Genomic DNA, 6972 nt, shown 5'->3' with positions numbered 1-6972 from the left:
CTACTGCTGGACCACTGATTCCGGGGCTGCTTGGCTCCTCAGCGAAAAAGCAATTTGTGCGTGCATCTACTTCTGTATTATTATATTATATTATATGCACCGCGGGGGGAGTGTGAGATGCAGATCTTGCACGCCAATGTACATTGGCTTGTTCTAAAAATACTCAAAGATGATTGGCTCCCTAGCGTGATCCTCATTCAGTCAACATCACACAACCAGGACGTTCTATGGCATTTAGTCTGGTAAAAAAAAACAACGTTTAAGTTTTATAAGCTCAAATGGTCGCCTTGCTCTGTTCTGTTATGCATGTTCATAACTCTCCTATTCAAGCGCGTTCATCAAAATTAACAAATCTTTTTCCGAGTCATTAGGTTCATTCAACCAATGAAATGAATGAATTGACTCGAAAAAAGATTTGTCAGGGCTGCCAACTCTCAAGCATTCAGCACGAGACTCTCGCAATTGAGCCAATTCTCATGCTTTCACGACAAATTGACTGTTAGCCATTGGACCTTGAACCGTTTGGTTCCCAGTGAAGTCCATTACATGGAGAAAAATCCTGGAATGTTTTCATCAAAAACCTTAATTTCTTTTCGACTGAAGAAAGAAAGACACATGGACATCTTGGAAGACATGGGGGTGAGTAAATTATCAGCAAAAGTTTTTTTTTTTTTTTTTTAAAGTGAACTACTCCTTTCAGTTAGTTTATTTATTTATTTATTTTTTGTTCTGTTTAATACCTCTGCAAATCAATGCATTTTATGTTAATGTATTTTGTTTAGTTTTCATAATGCTTTACTGATGTAGTGCATTAAAGTTTATCTTTCAAAGAGTGTTTGTGTGTTTTGTAGAAATATTTTTTTACTGGGTTTTGTTGAATTAAAATGTTTAACTGTATTTTTAATACATTAAAATATATTATTTTTATATTAAATGGTTTTTGGAAAAAATATATTTTTAATATGTTAATAGTGGGTCCTATAGTGTTCTACTAATACATTATTAATAAGCTGAAATTATATTTAAAATATACTCAGAACGCATTAATGTGAGGCTAAAAATATAATAATGCTGTATTTCTAAAGTCGATTTAAAGTGTATTAAAATACACTTTAAATAAGTGCTATTATATTACACTAAATGTACTTAAAATGGTTCCATTTTAGCACAATTTAGTATAATAAAATATATTACTATTACCTTAAAATTGAAATTAAATACATATTAAAGTACACTTAATATACTTGAAGTTGTTTCAATTTAGCACATTTAATACATATTTAATACGGTACACTTAAAATACATTAAGTATATCAAAATAAGCACAATTTAAATATATTTCCTTTTCACCTGGGCGGTCAGCCGAGGAAGGTGGGGAGGGAAGATTCAAAATGGACTGATGGTATTTGGGTCGGCACACACGGATGACATCAGAGGCTTGTGATTGGTTGATTAAATGTTGATCCAGGATCAACAAAATATGTTGATCCAGGAACACCTCTTACTTGGCAAAATCACGGTCACCCAGTAGACAGTGTAGCAGTTAACCCTTTGCTTCCTCCTCAGGGACAAATGATACCAGCTGTGTGGCACAGGGAGTTTAAGATTTCTGGATTTATTGGAGAGCCTGGCCAAAGAGACAGATTAACCTTTTCGAGTCTGGCACGCCAAATCAAAAGTGGACTGAGTAAGGGCTACCCGGAGCAAGAGATTGTAGATTCAGTAATTCGAGCCATTACACCAGGTCTTCAATTACGTAGCTACTTAGAAGGGAAGACTGACTTGACCTTACCGATGACCTTACTTGACCTTGAGGCGAATTCTTCGTTCCCATTACCAAGAGAAAAACGCCACTGAATTGTACAAGCAACTTACTGCAGAGTCACAACGTGCAAAAGAAACACCCCAAAGTTTCCTTATCCGTGTGCTTGATTTGAGGCAGAAAATTCTCTTTGCATCACAAGAAGACAAGTCGGGTTTGAAATATGACCCAGCACTGGTGCAGAACATGTTTCTTCACATTGTGTTAACAGGTCTACAAAACGATCGTATCCAGAGTGATCTACAACCGTACCTGACAGACACCACGGTCACAGACGAGACACTGTTGGAAAGGCTAAATGTTCCATGCTCCCATGAGGCGGAGAGACAGAGTAAACGAAAAAGTGAAAGCAGCGCCACTGTGAATGTTACTCAGTTAAGTGAACCAACTTTGCATTCAAAAGGCAAGCAAAAGCAGCCAAAATTTGATTTAATGTCCCAGTTGAAAAGTTTAAGTGATAAAGTTAAGCAGATCAAGGAATCGATGCAGCAACCTTCATCTCTGCCGCAACAATGCTGCACTGTCAACAGTGACATCTCAACCTTGAGAACAGCTTGCCAGTCCATCTCAGAGGAGAATCAGGTGCCGCCGACCCAGGTACAGAGGCAGAGTCAAAACGGAGGTGAGCAACGACCATACCCCTTTCGAGTTTCTCATTTCACACCACAACCGCATCAACAATATATGAGTCCAATGTCAGCGCAGTATGGCCAACCAGCCCAGTCATACCCCACAACGCTACAGTCGCAAAATTTCCGGTCCTACCGACAGCCACGTGCCTCAAGGGCAAGACAATGCTTTCATTGCCAGCAAGCCAGATCGATGGACCGTGCACCCATTGTTATCGATGCAGCAGCAATGACCACTTCCTTGCGGGTTGCAAAGCGAGAGGTACCCAAACACAGCATAGAGTTCAGTTAAACGAGAACGGGTTGCCATCGCGGGACAGGGAGTGACCCAGCACGGAAAATTGTCCCCTCTGCATCCAAATCAACACATTGGAGCACAGCCAGAGATCATCCCCTACGAGTGTAATTTAATTTCCAAGTGTCAAGTCAACAAATATTCGCCTGTGACTTCCCTGGTTGGTAAACAATGTTTAGTGACATGTTATCTGAATGGACACAAAACAGAGGCATTGTGGGATACAGGGTCCCAAGTGTGCATTGTAGATTGAAAATGGAAAGATCAGTACATACCTGGAGTAAAGGTGAGAGATGTCTCCGAAGTGACAGAGGCCACAGACAACTTGAATCTCATTGCACCAAACGGTTCCAGCATGCCCTATGAAGGATGGGTAGAGATCACATTCTTAAAGGCCAGAAGTTGTCCAAACCAATTATTGGTTACAATGTAATCGAACAGGTAGTGAAACAAAGTGAAATGAGTGAGCATTGTGATGTGAGCAAAGGACTGTTGAATAAGACTGTTAGGTGTGCCTTTCCGAGTCTGAGGAGAAGTAAAGTCCAAACATTCATTAACCTTGTGACAGCTGAAAGATCAAGTGAGTATTCAGTTAAGACCACAAAAGACCACGTGACTGTGCCAAAACATGCTATCATGCAGGTCAAGTGTCAAGTAAAAGCGCCATGTATGAAGCAGGATAGTGTCATGTTGTTTGAACCATCTGTCAATCCACAGTACCCTGATGGACTGGAACCCATTGAAACACTCTTGACTCTGGAAAAGGGGAGCCGACCTGTGACAACAGCCTGTGTTAATGGAAGTGCAAAGCCAACAAGTGAGTGTGATACTGACAGTGAAGGAGGATGGGACCCACCTGTGGACTTGAGTCATTTGTCTATGGAGCAGCAACAGAAAGTCAGACGAATTCTGCAGGAAAAATGCCATTCCTTTTCAAAATCAGATGACGACATCGGATGTGTCAAAGATTTACAGTTGAACATCAGTTTAACAGATCAGACCAGATCAGTTGTGCGAATGTATACATCTGTTCCGAAGCCGTTGTACCAAGAAATTAAAGATTATCTCCATGATTTGATCGCACAGGGATGGATTGAAAAATCGCATTTGCCTTATTCGTCCCCAATTGTGTGTGTCAGAAAAAAAGACGGCAGTCTGAGGTTGTGTATTGATTACAGGGACCTCAACCAGAAAACAGTTCCTGACCGTCAACCAATTCCCAGAGTACAGGATATACTGGATGGCTTGGGGGTAAATAGATGTTTCTCTTTACTGGACCAAGGAAAGGCTTACCATCAAGGTTTTATGGCACCAGAAAGTAGACCGTTGACAGCCTTTTAGCCCCTTCGGGCTCATGAATGCACCTGCTGCATTCCAGCAGTTCATGGAAGGATGCTTGGAAGGACTGCGAGACGACATTTGTGTACCCTACCTGGATGACATCCTTGTCTTCACTAAATCTTTCGATGAGCACGTTGAAGCGGTAAGAAAAGTCTTGCAGCGGCTGCGGTCACATGGGGTAAAACTAAAGCCAAAAAAATGTGAGTTGTTTAAGGATGAGGTCTAAGGATAAGGATAGGTTTAAGGATAGTCTCAAAGGAAGGGAGCAGGATGGATCCAGCAGATACTGTTGCAGTGACAGCACTCAAGGAAAAGAAACCCACCACCGTTGGAGAGTTGAGGAAGGTCTTAGGCTTGTTGAGTTACTACTGGCCCTACATTAAAGATTTCTCAAGGATTGCTTGCCCACTGTATGGCCTGTTGAAAAGTGACAATAACAAAGTACAGACAAAAGGTAAAGGGAAAAGAGGGACTTACCTTAAGAGTCATGTGGTTCCATCAAATCAGCTGGTTGAATGGACGGAGCAACACCAGGAAACGCTTGAGAAACTGATCGATTGTCTAGTTAAGCCGCCTGTGCTGGGGTTCCCAGACTTTACAAAGCCGTTTGTACTGCACACCGATGCGTCGAATCAGGGACTTGGAGCTGTTCTCTATCAACACCAGGAGGGGAAATTGAGAGTGATTGCATATGGATCGAGGACGTTAACAACAGCAGAAAATAATTACCATTTGCACAGTGGTAAATTGGAATTCTTGGCTCTCAAATGGGCTATCACTGAAAAATTCCGAGATTATCTTTACTTTGTGCCCACTTACAGCATACAGTGACAACAATCCTCTCACCTACGTTTTGACGTCCGCCAAGTTGAACGCAACTTGAACTTAATTCTGGGGCAGAACAAGATGTTCCAACACCTGCTCATGTACCTGTGAAAGAGAAAACACCTGAACTGCTTAGAAGTCAAATAGAAAATGAGCTAGCAAGTGCATGTGAGAACTTACCTGCGAAAGGACCAGAGGTTATTGAGTCAAGTGACGGACCTGTTGAGGTGCAAAGAGAATACCAGTACTCGGGAAGGCAACGACGACCACCAAAGAAGTTCACGTATGATAGCTTAGGGACTCCTACCTGTTACAAAGTGCAAGTAACTGGTCCTGGTTACGATCCACACTTTCCTAACATGTTGACACCTACATTTATGCCTTGGGTGCCAATTACATCCCCTTACTCAAGACCACCATCTGTGTTTTAGTGTGAACTGAATCATTTTAGTGTGAACTGAATCCTTGTGAACTGAATCTTTGAGTGAGAACTTGCACTAATTGTTCAAATGGACTGTGAAAGAACTGTTGTTTACACACATTCATAGACAAAATGGACTGTGAAAGAACTGTTGCTTACACACGTATACACAAAATGGACTGTTTCTAGGCCAAAAAGACTTAGACTGTTTTGTAAGGCCTATAAAAACATTGAGTGAACACTTTCGAAGAAGTTTTTGAAACGTTTTTGCACTGACTTTGAATCATCTTTTTTTTTTTTTGCGAATTTCCTACATGGCATTCGGCCTGGGATTTAAAAGTTTTTTTGTGCATCAAAATGGACACTTGTTGTTTTTTGTTCCCTCTTGGACACTGGATGAAACCGTTGAACTTGAAAATATTTTCAGATGAGGTATGATCTATTACATTTGAAAAAAAGACTGTATCAGTTGACAATGACTGTTGACAAATGTGAACTTGGTGTCATTATAGAGGAAATGTAAAAAAAAATGTATATGTCACGGGTATGATTAGAAATAGACATTCTATAAGGGCATTGGTAGATGTTGGGACGACATCTTATCCTGTTGGGGAGAGTGTGATAGAGTGAATTTTATGTTTATTAATCTCTTCAAATACGGTCATAGAATTGTTCAATGTTAATTTCTTGATGTTGATAATAGTGTTTAAACGCTTATTTGTGCCATGCAAACAAAAAAAGAGCGTTTTTTAACTTAATTATTTTCATCTGGCATACCAGCGTGATGACGTCATTGCACGCTCCGGTATGTGGGGCGCGCACGTGATCTACTCCAGTCAGAACTAATACACTGTTGAAGCGATCACAGCGCTCTTCTCTTTTTTTTTTATTAGTAATCTTTCTTCTACTCCTCATTCAGAGGTACTACACTTGCCACTGTTGCCTTAGCTTTTGGCGTGCTTAGGGACCGTTCGGTATTTATGGAAAGGTCCACCAGAGGAAAATAGGGGAGGGTCATGTCTTTTTATTCTTCGATGAGGGGAGGGTCATACAACTTTTTTTAGTCTATAGGGGAGGGTCACCCAACTTTTGCATTCATCAAAACAGATAAATTTCAAAGTGGCTTGTTTGGTGCATATTTTTTCCATGTAGCTCCATGTAGCTCTCTCGGTCTCGGACCCCGGGCCATCGCTATCAGATGGGTCTGACCCAACAAAAATCCGAGTGGCGCTGACAGTCCGCGCGCGCTTCAGTATGCGCTCAGAAAAAGTGCATTAGAACAGAACGGAAAAGAAATGTTTACCCGGCAAAGGTTTAAAGCACGAGCAAATAATGAACTTTTGTTATTGTGCATAAGTGCATTGTCCTGTGTGTGTAACTCTAACGCTCCATTAAAGGGGTCATGAACTGGCTTTTAAAATGTTATTATATTGTTGTCTGAGGTCAACTTATGACGTTCGCTTGGTTTTTGCATTCAAAAACATCAAAATGAATAAGTAATAGGCTATTTTGTAGCCAAGTTGTGGGCCTTCCTGAAAAACGGTCGGTTTTTATGGGCGTGTCGCACTGAAGACTTGGAAATTAACGCCCACTGCTGTGAGTGGATAACAGTTTTGCATATTATAATGAGTTTAACTCA

Source organism: Pimephales promelas, chromosome 1, assembly GCF_988280905.1.
Source record: "Pimephales promelas chromosome 1, fPimPro1.hap1.1, whole genome shotgun sequence".
Lineage (NCBI taxonomy): Eukaryota > Metazoa > Chordata > Actinopteri > Cypriniformes > Leuciscidae > Pimephales > Pimephales promelas.
The sequence above is the reverse complement of the archived record's forward strand: the minus strand, read 5'-3'. Positions refer to the sequence as shown.